This window comes from Giraffa tippelskirchi, chromosome 9, assembly GCF_054371585.1.
Source record: "Giraffa tippelskirchi isolate mGirTip1 chromosome 9, T2T-mGirTip1v1.2.pri, whole genome shotgun sequence".
NCBI lineage: Eukaryota > Metazoa > Chordata > Mammalia > Artiodactyla > Giraffidae > Giraffa > Giraffa tippelskirchi.
The window spans coordinates 165,326,648-165,338,100 of NC_137283.1; the positions used below are offsets into that span (position 1 = coordinate 165,326,648).

The 11,453-nt window shown below is 49.3% G+C and overlaps 1 long non-coding RNA gene across 1 annotated transcript; it reads right to left on the bottom strand.

Annotated features, from left to right (window-relative positions):
* Positions 1–2,521: 2,521 nt before the first annotated feature.
* On the bottom strand, positions 2,522–8,899 carry LOC145520252 (uncharacterized). Its single transcript, XR_014064344.1, has 4 exons — positions 8,777–8,899; positions 4,856–8,684; positions 3,387–3,478; positions 2,522–2,940 (listed from the first exon to the last, which is right to left on the bottom strand). It is a non-coding gene; the product is annotated as an uncharacterized LOC145520252 (long non-coding RNA).
* Between the last annotated feature and the right edge of the window lie 2,554 nt (positions 8,900–11,453).

The window sequence follows — 11,453 nt, forward strand, 5'->3', positions numbered from 1 at the left end:
AATGTCTGGCAATGTTTTTAAAGCACTGATATTTGATCTCACGTATTATGCTTCTGCTTTGTCTTCATGTCAAATTTGGGATGAACATTAAAAAAATCTTTGGCCCATATAAGCATTCCAAATATGGCCGTTATCCAAGTCTCCTCTGAAAATGCAGAAAAGTAGAAATCTGGGGTGTGTTAGAAGAGTTCCAGTAGTTTCTATTTCTAGTTAAGAAGTGAGTGGAAAGGGACTGGCCTCGTGATGTTCTCCGGCTTCTGGTTCACTCACCGATGGGTCCAGAAGAGCAGGAAGGCTCACTGAGGCATTTAGAAGCTTAAAAGCCAGCTTTCCCCAGACCAGTAGACGTTCCCGTGCTGGTGGATGGAGTATGAGACGCTCACTGGGGCCGCAGTGTTTCCCAGGAGTGTGTGATCTACTCAGCATCCATTCTGTTCCCTTCCTGGTGTATCAGGATTCCTGCCGACTTCAGGCAAGGTTTCTGCCTCAGAACAGCCACTGTCCCAGTCAACCCATTTGCATGCCTCTCGCTTGGTCCCACAGCTGACCACAGCTGTTTTGCCCGGGGGCCAGCGTTCCCGGCGGCCCATCACGTGCGCTGATGACGGAGCCCCGCCCACAGCAGCGCTCAGTCCGCACCCGGAAAGCTCCACTCATCCTTCTTTCTAGGACTTTTGAGTGAGAGAAAGCAGCACAGAAGAGACGTACGGAAGACAATGAGCAGAAACGGTTCAGGGACAGACCCAGAGGGAATCAGAAGCACAGGCTGACATCAGAGACAGCTGGCCAGAGGAGAAGAGCAGGAACAAAAAATGCCCGGGCCATCACACGGTGCAACGCTTGATTGAGGCCCAAAGTGGCCGGTCCCGAGGCGCTGTCTACTGGAGTCCCCGTGCTTATTGAACATCTACCATGTGCAAGACGAGGCGCCGGGACCATCCCTGGGGACAGTGATTTATGTGGGATGAGGCCCTAGGGAGTGCGGATGCGGGAGCAGGGGCAGTGAGGTGGAGAGGCAGACCCAGGCTGCAGGAGAGGTTAAGGAGCAAGGGTGTGTCTCCCACCATTCACATCCAGGCTCTGACTCGCAGCCCTCACAGGAATCGCATTACCTAATTCACTTTAGCTAAGCTGTTGTGAGGATTCATACCAACTTTTATACAGTTTATCTAGATACAACTCACATGTCATGACAATCGTCCAATTACAGTATACAATTCAAGGCTTTTCATTACGTTCAAAGAGTTGTATGACCGTTTCAATTTTAGAACACTGTCGTCATTACCAGAAGAAGCCCCATATTCTGTAGCTATGGTCCCCTTTTCTGCTCCCCCACACATTTCTGCAGCCCAAAACAACCGCTGAGCCTTTGTTTAATTGCCCAGCTCAACCCTCTAGCATGAAACAGAGGCTGTGCAGCAGACATACCTCTCTCGGTCCTGGTCTTCAGGAGAAAGCACCCAGACTTCCACCAGCAAGCAAACTGTTACCTGTGACATTTGCACGGCCTACCCTTATGAAGCTGAGGTTTTTTTCATACAATTTCTTATTTTTTGAGTGTTTGTTTTTCAAGTCATGAAAGAGTGTTGGATTTTTGTCAAAGGCTTTTTCTGCATCTATTGCCATGATTATGTGTATTTTTTTTATTCTATTGATATGATGTATTACATTATTTAACTTTCAGATGTTGAGCTAACCTTGTATTCCTGGAGTTGCTCCTACTTGGTCACAGTATACAGTTCTTATATATTGCTGAATTTAAATTTCTAGTATTTTGTGTATATTTTTGCATCCATATTCATAAGGAATATTGACCAGTAGCTTTCTTTTGTGTGATGTCTTTGTCTGGTTTTGATTTCAGGGTAACATTGGCCTTAAGAAGAACTGGAGCACTGCTTTCTCCTCTTTATATTTTGGAGGAGTTTGTATCAGTTTTTCTTTAAATGTTCAGTACAAGCCAGGGGTGAGGCTTCTGAGCCTGAACTTTTCTTTCTGGGTAGTTTTTATTGCTATTATTTTGATCTTTTTGTTATAAGATTATTCAGATTTTCTATTTCTTCTTGAATAAGTTTTCTCAGTTTTTGTCTCTATACATATTTGTCCATTTCATGTAAGTTATCTGATTTTTATGTATCACATGTTCACAGTATCCCCTTGTTATTCCTTTTATTTCTGTACGATTGCTAGAAATGTTGCCTCATTCATTCATTCATGATTTTAGTAATTTAAGATACCTTTCTTTTTTTTCTTAGCATAGCTTTAGGTTTGTTGATTTTCTTAAATTTTTTAAACCTCACACTTTTGGTTTTATTGATTTTTCTCTATTCTTCTATTCTCTATTTCATTTCTTTCCACTCTGATCTTTGTTATTCCTTCATTTTGTGTGTTTTAGGTTTAGTTCACTGTATTCTGTCCAGTATCCTGTGGTGTAAGCTTTCTGTATGTTTTAGGTTTAGTTCACTAAACGAAAATCACGGCATCTGGTCCCATCACTTCATGGCAAATAGATGGGGAAACAATGGAAACAGTGACAGACTTTATTTTCTTGGTCTCCAAAATCACTGCAGATGGTGACTACAGCCATGAAATTAAAAGACACTTGCTCCTTGGAAGAAATCTACAACCAACCTAGACACCATATTGAAAAGCAGAGACATTACTTTGCCGACAAAGGTCCATCTAGTCAAAGCTATGGTTTTTCCAGTAGTCATGTATGAATGTGAGAGTTGGACTATAAAGAAAGCTGAGCACTGAATAATTGATCCTTTTGAACTGTGGTGCCGGAGAAGACTCTTGAGAGTACCTTGGACTGCAAGGAGATCCAACCAGTCAATCCTAAAGGAAATCAGTCCTGAATATTCATTGGAAGGACTGATGCTGAAGCTGAAACTGCAGTACTCTGGCCACCTGATGTGAAGAGCTGATTCACTGGAAAAGACCCTGATGCAGGGAAAGATTGAAGGCAGGAGGAGAAGGGGATGACAAAGGATGAGATGGTTGGATGGCATCACCGACTCGATGGACATGGGTTTGGGTAAACTCTGGGAGGTGATGATGGACAGAGAGGCCTGGCGTGCTGCGGTTCATGGAGTCTCAAAGAGTCAGACACGACTGAGTGACTGAACTGAACTGAACTGAATTGCTTTGGAACAGGAAGTGTGCTTTCAAGAATTAGTGATGTTGTGGGTTATCTGACCTTGGTCATTGTGACACACATCCATTCTGTTTTCTTGTTTTATCTGAAACACAGTGTATATGCTTCATGTGGAGGCTTTTATACCAGCTGTGTTTTATGGTGGTTGTAAGGGATGTTTATATTGCTTCTAATAGTTCAGTGGATCTATGACTAAATGAGACTCTTAAAAGGTGAAGTTTTTGTTTTGTACATTGATTACAGGCTTCCCAGGTGTCTCAGTGGTAAAGAATCCACGTGTCAATGCAGGAGATGCAGGTTCCATCCATGGATAGCGGAGATCCCCTGACCAAAGGAAAGGCAACTGACTTCAGTAATCTTTCTAGGAAATCCCATGGATAGAGGAACCTGGTGGGCTACGGCCCATAGGGTCACAAGAGTCAGACATGACTTAGAGGCTAAGCCATCACCACCACCATCCTGATGACGATGGTGGTTACACACATCGGCTCATAGGCTGAAGGTTATAGAGCTGCACATGACAGGAAATTTCAAAAGAGGACTTTGAACAGGATGTCTGTTAGCTCATATTAATGGTTCTGCCAGAAAAACAGAGCTCTTTTATGTATATGAGTCTGTAAACTCTAAAACTGCAAAGTTAATAAACAGTTATGAAACGATGAAGGGTTTATGAAGTGCTAAACAAATATCAACTCTATTTAATGCCTCTTGGGTTATAGCTTTAGAACAGGTGTCTTTAAGAGTATGAATTAATGGCCTAAAACACAGTTCTCCAAAACAAATAGAAAACAAAAGCAGGATTGTCGGGGGAAAGACTGTATCTCTTAGTGATCGCATCTTCAGGGTCAGACTGCCTCTCCTGGTTCCCTTTCCCGTCATCACCAAGGGACCAGTAGGCAGGGTTTTCTGCTGGAACTGTCAGAGCTGACCTGTTGTCCTCCCCAGGGCTGGCGTCGGGTCCCACCAGCCTCCTGGCCTGTTTAATCTCCCCTTCCCCCGCCGCCAGCCCCCATCCTTACGCCCTGGTGGGTCTCCCTGTCCTGAGTGTGGCTGAACCAGGAGCCATGCTTTTCATGGACAGATGTGAGGTGATGGTGGCGCACAAGTTACTGGCTATGCCCTGGTTCCTGCAGCTTTGCTCACTTGCTCCCTCTGATAAAACAACCGCCATGGGGGCCTGTCCTGGGAGAGGCCCACAGGCCAGGAGTTGACGGCAGTTTCTAGGCAATAGCCCTGGATGTACTGAGTCCTCAAATGACCACGTGGGCAAGCTTGGGACCAGAGCCGCCCCGGGCCCACTCTCACACGCCCCGGGGCCGTGGTCCCAGGCTCCACTCCGATTAGGGCTTTGTGAGAAACCCACACGGAGCGTCCGCACCCACAGAAGCTGTGAGAGCATCACGGTGCTTCAGGCGGCTGTGCTTCGGGGTGACTTCCAGGCCTCAGCTTCCAGGAGGTCCTCCCCTGCCCCCCAAGACTTCTCCTCCCTGCTCCTCCAAGGCAGGCCCTGCTCACCTCCTCTCGTAACGCTTCAGCTACACTTTCATCAGCATGCTGTTGTCTTCCTCACGCATTCCTTGACTCACTCATTGTCTCTTTCCGTCGGATTTCTTACTGTGCCGTCCATGTCTGGCTACTGCACAGGTTCAGTAAGTACTAACTGCACGAGTGAATGAACGGGTAGAAGACTCCCAAACTTACCGTCTCACGAAGTTAAATCTCTGTGAAAGGGTGGGTGTTTCGTCGGAATTATGATTCAGAGGAGCCTGCGTCACAGGAGAGCTTCAGCCAGGAGGCAGGTGTTGGGGGTGATGACAGGGCATCCGGAGGCAGTTCCGAGCTGGGGGCTGCCCGCGACCCCCACGGCTGGAGTCCTCCCTGCGCACACCTGCCCACAGTGAACCAGGGAAGAACAACTCATTCTGTGCTCTTGACTTAACTTCAATGTCAGACAGTTTCGTGACTTGTCAGGAGCCACATGACAAGTGACAAAGTGACCAGCACACACGCGGGTGCATGTTCCAGTCCTTCCCGCCGGCTCCAGAGCCCTTCAGCCCGGGACGCAAAGGTCTCAGCAGCAGGCATAGGTTAGAATCACACGGGGGACCCTGGAGAGTCCGAACCAGCCATCCTGCTTAGTAGGTTCTTATTCTGAACGTCATTGCAGAGTCCACTTTGGTTAGCTCTTCTACAAACTTGGGAATGAGAGGAAATTCTATTTTTAGACCACAGCAGGAACTGAAACTGAACCTGCAATACTCTGGCCGCCTGATGTGAAGAACTGACTCTCATTGGAAAAGACCCTGATGCTGGGAAAGATTGAAGGCGGGAGGAGAAGGGGACGACAGAGGATGAGATGGTTGGATGGCATCAGCGACTCCGTGGACATGAGTTTGAGTAAACTCCGGGAGTTGGTGATGGACAGGGAGGCCTGGCGTGCTGCAGTCACGGGGTCGCAAAGAGTCAGACATGACTGAGCGACTGAACTGAACTGAACTGAGGAGGAATGGAGATGGTCGACAACCGAGGCAGGGAGAGTTGAGATTTCCCACCGAGCAAGGATCACAGACATCCCGGGAGCTAGGCTTGGTGAGAGCTCCAGCGTCTTCCTGCACCAAGAGGCCTCAGATTCACAGCTCAGTATCATCCGACAAGACCCTGATTCTTCCACAGATGCCCCCCTTTGCTGCGATAAACACTGAAGTCTCCATCCGTTAACCTGTAAAATCACTAAAATGGCACACATGAAAATTTGGTAGAGTTTCTGGTACTAAATCAGCAGCAGCTAGGAATTTGTTTTTCATGCAATAAGAATTCTTTTCACTTCTTGGTTTTCCTCAACATTTCTATTTCTCCTTCTTAAAACTAAAATATGGTACCAAGAAAAGCTTCTGCTTTCCTCGTTCTTACTGATTATTGACGCAATGAGAGACTTCTAGACATTTCTGCCTTCAATGGTTAGGTTCCGCCTGGAAAGTCTTGTCTGTCTGAGAGGGTCTTCCAGCCAAAGTTCTATCTTACATAGACTTGTGGTTTTAGAACAAAGTGAAATAAATGAGAGCATCTCCAGAAAGTAACACTGAAGAATTAAAGCTTCTGTGTGGATTAGTTGCCATCTCAGTTTATGAGCCTTTCCCAGAAAGTTGAATCTGGTGACAGGGTGAGAGAAATCACACCACACACACCTCCAGGGTCTTAAATTACCCGGAGAAAGAGTTTCACCCAGGCCAAGAGCCCAGAGCGAGAGCCGGGGCTGAATCGAAGGATTTAGGGGCTGGAGACAGAGCTGCCAAGCCAAAGTCTGTGCAAAGCTGCGCGGCCGGCCCGGCCAGCGGTCAGCAGACAGAGCTGCTCTGTGTCTCTGCTGGCAGGACACCTGCGGTGGGGCCGGGCGCCGCCCATCTCTGACCCCAGGTACCCTGGCAGGGCAGCCGCCATCGCCCCGAGAGCCCCGAGGTTCCATCGGGATCTGATTTCTCCCTCAGAGGCGAGTGCAGCAGCAGGGGCGCGGCAGGGAAGGAGGCAGCGTCGCACAGACGTTGGCCCTGCGGATTCTCTGGGCTCCTGGAGCGAACGGACAACCTGGGCAGATGCGGGGAGCGCGGACCTGGGTGCCTGCTGCGTCCATTTCCTTGGAAGAAGCTGCGGGGATTTGGAAGCAGCTTCTGGGCTCCTGCTGTGTTGCACATGTTAGGATAAACATGGCCCTGAAAGAGTCTATTAGGGATAATTAATCATTTTTGCCCAGGATGGTTTCTGGAAGGGCTCCTATACCTTCGCTGCAGGAGGAATTTCTAAATACCTAGCAGAGGCAGCAAGTTTTGTGTTTTTTTTAAACCATTTAACAAGGACTGCTTCTTCAGAAAGCGTTTTCTATCTAAATGCACTGATGGCTGGACCTCAAGAAATGATTTAAGTGTTTTTCTCAAAAACAAGGCCGGCATTTTTCAATGCAACTGTTTTCAGGCAGAACACACTGTGCTTCTTGTGGACTGGGTCTTGATACTTACAGAGATTTTAAAAGAAAATATTTGGGCTGTGGTTTAAGAATCAAACAGTCTTAAGTATGTCAATAACGAGAGGCTGGAACTCTTTCTAAAAAAATATATACTGACTGCTGAATGCAGGGCCAGCGTCTGGAAGCCAGGCTGTGCCAAGGGCCTGCAGCCGCAGCCTGTTCTGCTGCACAGGCGGCCTGAGGAGTGGGCACGGGTAGGCTGGTCCCTCATGCGGCGCCATCCCCAGAGAGCGCACACGGCCCTAAGGAGAGCATCACCCTGATTCAGCTGTGTCATCCGTGGAGTGGGCTCTGCCATTTCACACTCTTCCTGCAGGGTACTGAAAGTCGCTCAGTTGTGTCCAACTCTTTGCGACCCCAAGGATGCTTCCATGGAATTCTCCAGGCCAGAATCCTGGAGTGGGTAGCCTTTCCCTTCTCCAGGGGATTGTCCCAACTCAGGGATTGAACCCAGGTCTCCCGCACTGCAGGCAGGTTCTTTACTGTCTGAGCTGCCAGGGACACCCTCCTGCAGGGTGGGTTAAGACACCTTGCTGTCTGAGAGGGATGACTCAATTTTCCTCCTAACCTGGTGGCCAAAACTGATAGATCCCTCTGATGTGTCACCACTCATGGGAGCCAGGCTGGCCGGTCTGGCCTTCTCCTGCTTCCCCGGGGCTGGGGCTGCGGCTGGCTGGCGGAGGTGGTGATCTGACTTGGCTCCCCAGGCCTCACTTTTGTAGACCCGCTTGCACGAGGGTCAGCCCCAGCTGCTACTGGCCTTCTGGGTCTGGAGGGAGGGGGCAGGCCCTGGATCTGCAAACCTGCAGTATCTTCAGTTTAATCAGCATGCTGTGATTCAGACAGATCCATACACAACATTCAAACAAAACCGGATTCTCCCACAAAGGGGGACTTGGCGGCAGTTGACGGCCCTCACCGGTGTCCGGGAGGAGGGTGTTTGGGGAGCCTGCTCCAGCCTCCTCCTCCATCCAGCTGCCAATGTGTCTCTCACGGTGCGTCTGCCTGCTCTCAGCTCTCTGCGCCAGGCCACCCCGACTCAGAGGCTCTGGTCACCCCGTGACCCCACCTTGGTCTCTACTTGTGAATCAGCTGCGGGAGCTTCGGTTCTGTCTCCAGGCTCTTCAATCGGCCCGCAACTCCAGTTCCTCCATCAGAACACGGGCACTCGGAGAGGCTGGGCCGGGGTCCCGGGGCCCCGCTTAGGGACACGCGTCAGCACGCAGTTCTGGGTTCCCCTCCTTTCCTTCCCATTCTCAGGAAACCTTAGCAAGTCAAGGTGCAAATACAACTGTTCTGAGTCTTCTTTATCTTTTGAGTCCTGCTTTCAGGATCCAGATTTGAAATTCAAATGTCAGGACTTGGCACATTTCCTTGCTCGGCTCGCTTCAAGAAAGGCCGGGAGGAGGTGGGGCCCAGAGGAGAATGCGTGGAGATGGATTTTCCGGGGGTCCCACACCCGGGCCCACAGATTCTCGTCTGGGAGAGATGTGAGTGATGGTTACAAGCACGCTGCAAGGACAAGGAACCTCATTTAAGATTCTCATGTGAGCAGAGCCTCCGAGACCCAGAGCGAGGCAGGAAACCCAGGAAGCAAGCCCTACCTGCCAGGCAGCCAGGCCCTGGGACAGCAGCACCAGCTCCGGGGGGGCCACAAGCAGCCCCACTCAGTTTTGCTCCCCTGGGGTCGTCACATCCTGCTGGTGAGGCCAGGCCTCGCAGAGAAGAATTAACTCCATTCAGTCATGGGCAAAGGGCAGAAAGGTGGGAGTCTCCTTGTTCCGTGACAAATTGAGATAATCGTGCAAACACCCACTGTGCTTTGCCTTGCCCTGATACAGCGGTTGTTTTGGAATATATAATCGGCCAAATGACTCAATTTTCCACTTCAGCTTTATTAGTAGATACATTTTAAGATTGCTTTCCAGTTTATACACCAATTCTCCCTGGAGAAGAGAAAAAAACAGTGAACTATGTTTTATGAAGAACACCAGTTCCTAGTGACTCTGATTCATATGTGTATCAAAATAGAAAGCTATTTATTTTTGTCCTGCAATTTTAAAAAAGAAAGTCAATATTTATTCTTTATCAACATCCAGGAGTCAGCAAGTTGTGAAACTATGTACAAGCTGAGATTGACAACATTTACTTTCTATTAATAATATAAACAATATAAAACAAGGGAAGCCAAGTGGTATGAGCTGTACACCCGGGTTTCAGCTCCAAACCCTTTTGTCGTGCTGAGCAAAGTCAGCAAGCTGATTCCACAGGTGCAGAGTAGGATGCGGACAGGGTCTGATGCTGGCAGAAAACAGCAGTGTCTTCAAGGGGGCAGGGACAGCAGGATGGGGTCACGGTCACGGCGAGACTGACAAGCTCTTAGTAATAGGCTTGCCAAAACAAGGCTGTGGTGTCTCTTGATTTACGACATGGTTATGAGCAAGGAAAGCCCGTTGTTTTCTCGATGTCGCGGTGCGACAAGTCTCAGGGTCTGTTTTCCCGATGTCGCTGCGTGACTAGTCTCAGGGTCTGTTTTCTCGATGTCGCTGCGTGACTAGTCTCAGGGTCTGTTTTCCCGATGTCGCTGCATGACTAGTCTCAGGGTCTGTTTTCCCGATGTCGCTACGTGACAAGTCTCAGGGTCTGTTTTCCCAATGTCACTGCGTGACTAGTCTCAGGGTCTGTTTTCCTGATGTCGCTACGTGACAAGTCTCAGGGTCTGTTTTCCCGATGTCGCTGTGTGACTAGTCTCAGGGGCTGTTTTCCCGATGTCCCTGCACGTCAAGTCTTAGGGTCTGTTTTTCTGATGTTGCTGCGTGACTAGTCTCAGGGTCTGTTTTCCTGATGTCGCTACGTGACAAGTCTCAGGGTCTGTTTTCCCGATGTCGCTGTGTGACTAGTCTCAGGGGCTGTTTTCCCGATGTCCCTGCACGTCAAGTCTTAGGGTCTGTTTTTCTGATGTTGCTGCATGACTAGTCTCAGGGTCTGTTTTCCCGATGTCGCTGCGTGACTAGTCTCAGGGTCTGTTTTCCCGATGTCGCTGTGTGACTAGTCTCAGGGTCTGTTTTCCCGATGTCGCTGCGTGACTAGTCTCAGGGTCTGTTTTCCCGATGTCGCTGCGTGACTAGTCTCAGGGGCTGTTTTCCCGATGTCGCTGCATGACTAGTCTTAGGATCTGTTTTCCCGATGTCGCTGCATGACTAGTCTCAGGGACTGTTTTTCCCGATGTCGCTGCACGTCAAATCTCAGGGGCTGTTTTCCCAATGTCGCTGCGCGTCAAGTCTCAGGGGCTGTTTTTCCCGATGTCGCTGCGCGTCAAGCCTCAGGGGCTGTTTTCCTGATGTCGCTGCGTGTCAAGTCTCAGGGGTTGTTTCTTTCCTGGAATTCAAGCTCTGCATTTCTATCCTACTTCATGGTCGAAGCTCCTAAGTATATTTCTATTACAAAATGGATTAGAGCTTTCAAGGAACATAGATTCAGATATGTTGCCCCAAATATTACATGCTTAGTTGCGACAGTTAAACCCCTGAGGCAGTGTTTTCTATGCCAGGCACTGTGAAGAACCAGGAGCTCAGTGGTCAGATAAGCCTGCTCGTCTTGACCTCCCTGGAGATGAGACAGTAACGGAGCGGCGTCATCACACGGCGAGGCGAGGGCTCGCGGAGGAAAGGCACCTCGGAGAAGAAAGCAGGAAGGAGAGAGGGACGTCCTCAAAGACAGACTTTCTACTCCGATTCTAAGATGTCATGACTCATGTGCCTCCAAAGCAAGTTTTCCTGAAATTAATTCCATCCCCTTTGTAAGAGTCCCTTGGACTGCAAGGAGATCAAGCCAGTCCATCCTAAAGACCATCAACCCTGAACATTCACTGGAAGGACTGATGCTGAAGCTCCTGTACTTTGGCCGCCTGATGTGAAGAGCCAACTCATTGATGAAATCAATGACCCGTGAAATCAAAGACCCTGATGCTGGGAAAGATTGAGGGCAGGAGGAGAAGGGGATGGCAGAGGATGAGATGGTTGGATGGCGTCAGCGACTCGATGGACATGGGTTTGGGTGGACTTAGGGAGTTGGTGATGGGCAGGGAGGCCTGGCGTGCTGCAGCCCCTGGGGTCACAAACAATCAGACATGACTTAGCGACTGAACTGCAACCACGGGTGCAGGAGGCTCTCGCTGCTAACTGGTAGGGTCTCCTAGGATGGTCTGTGGTTCCAAACCAAAGTCTATCATGCCTCTGCCACTCTGCACACCCCAGCTGCCTCATCCAAGGAAACCCCTCA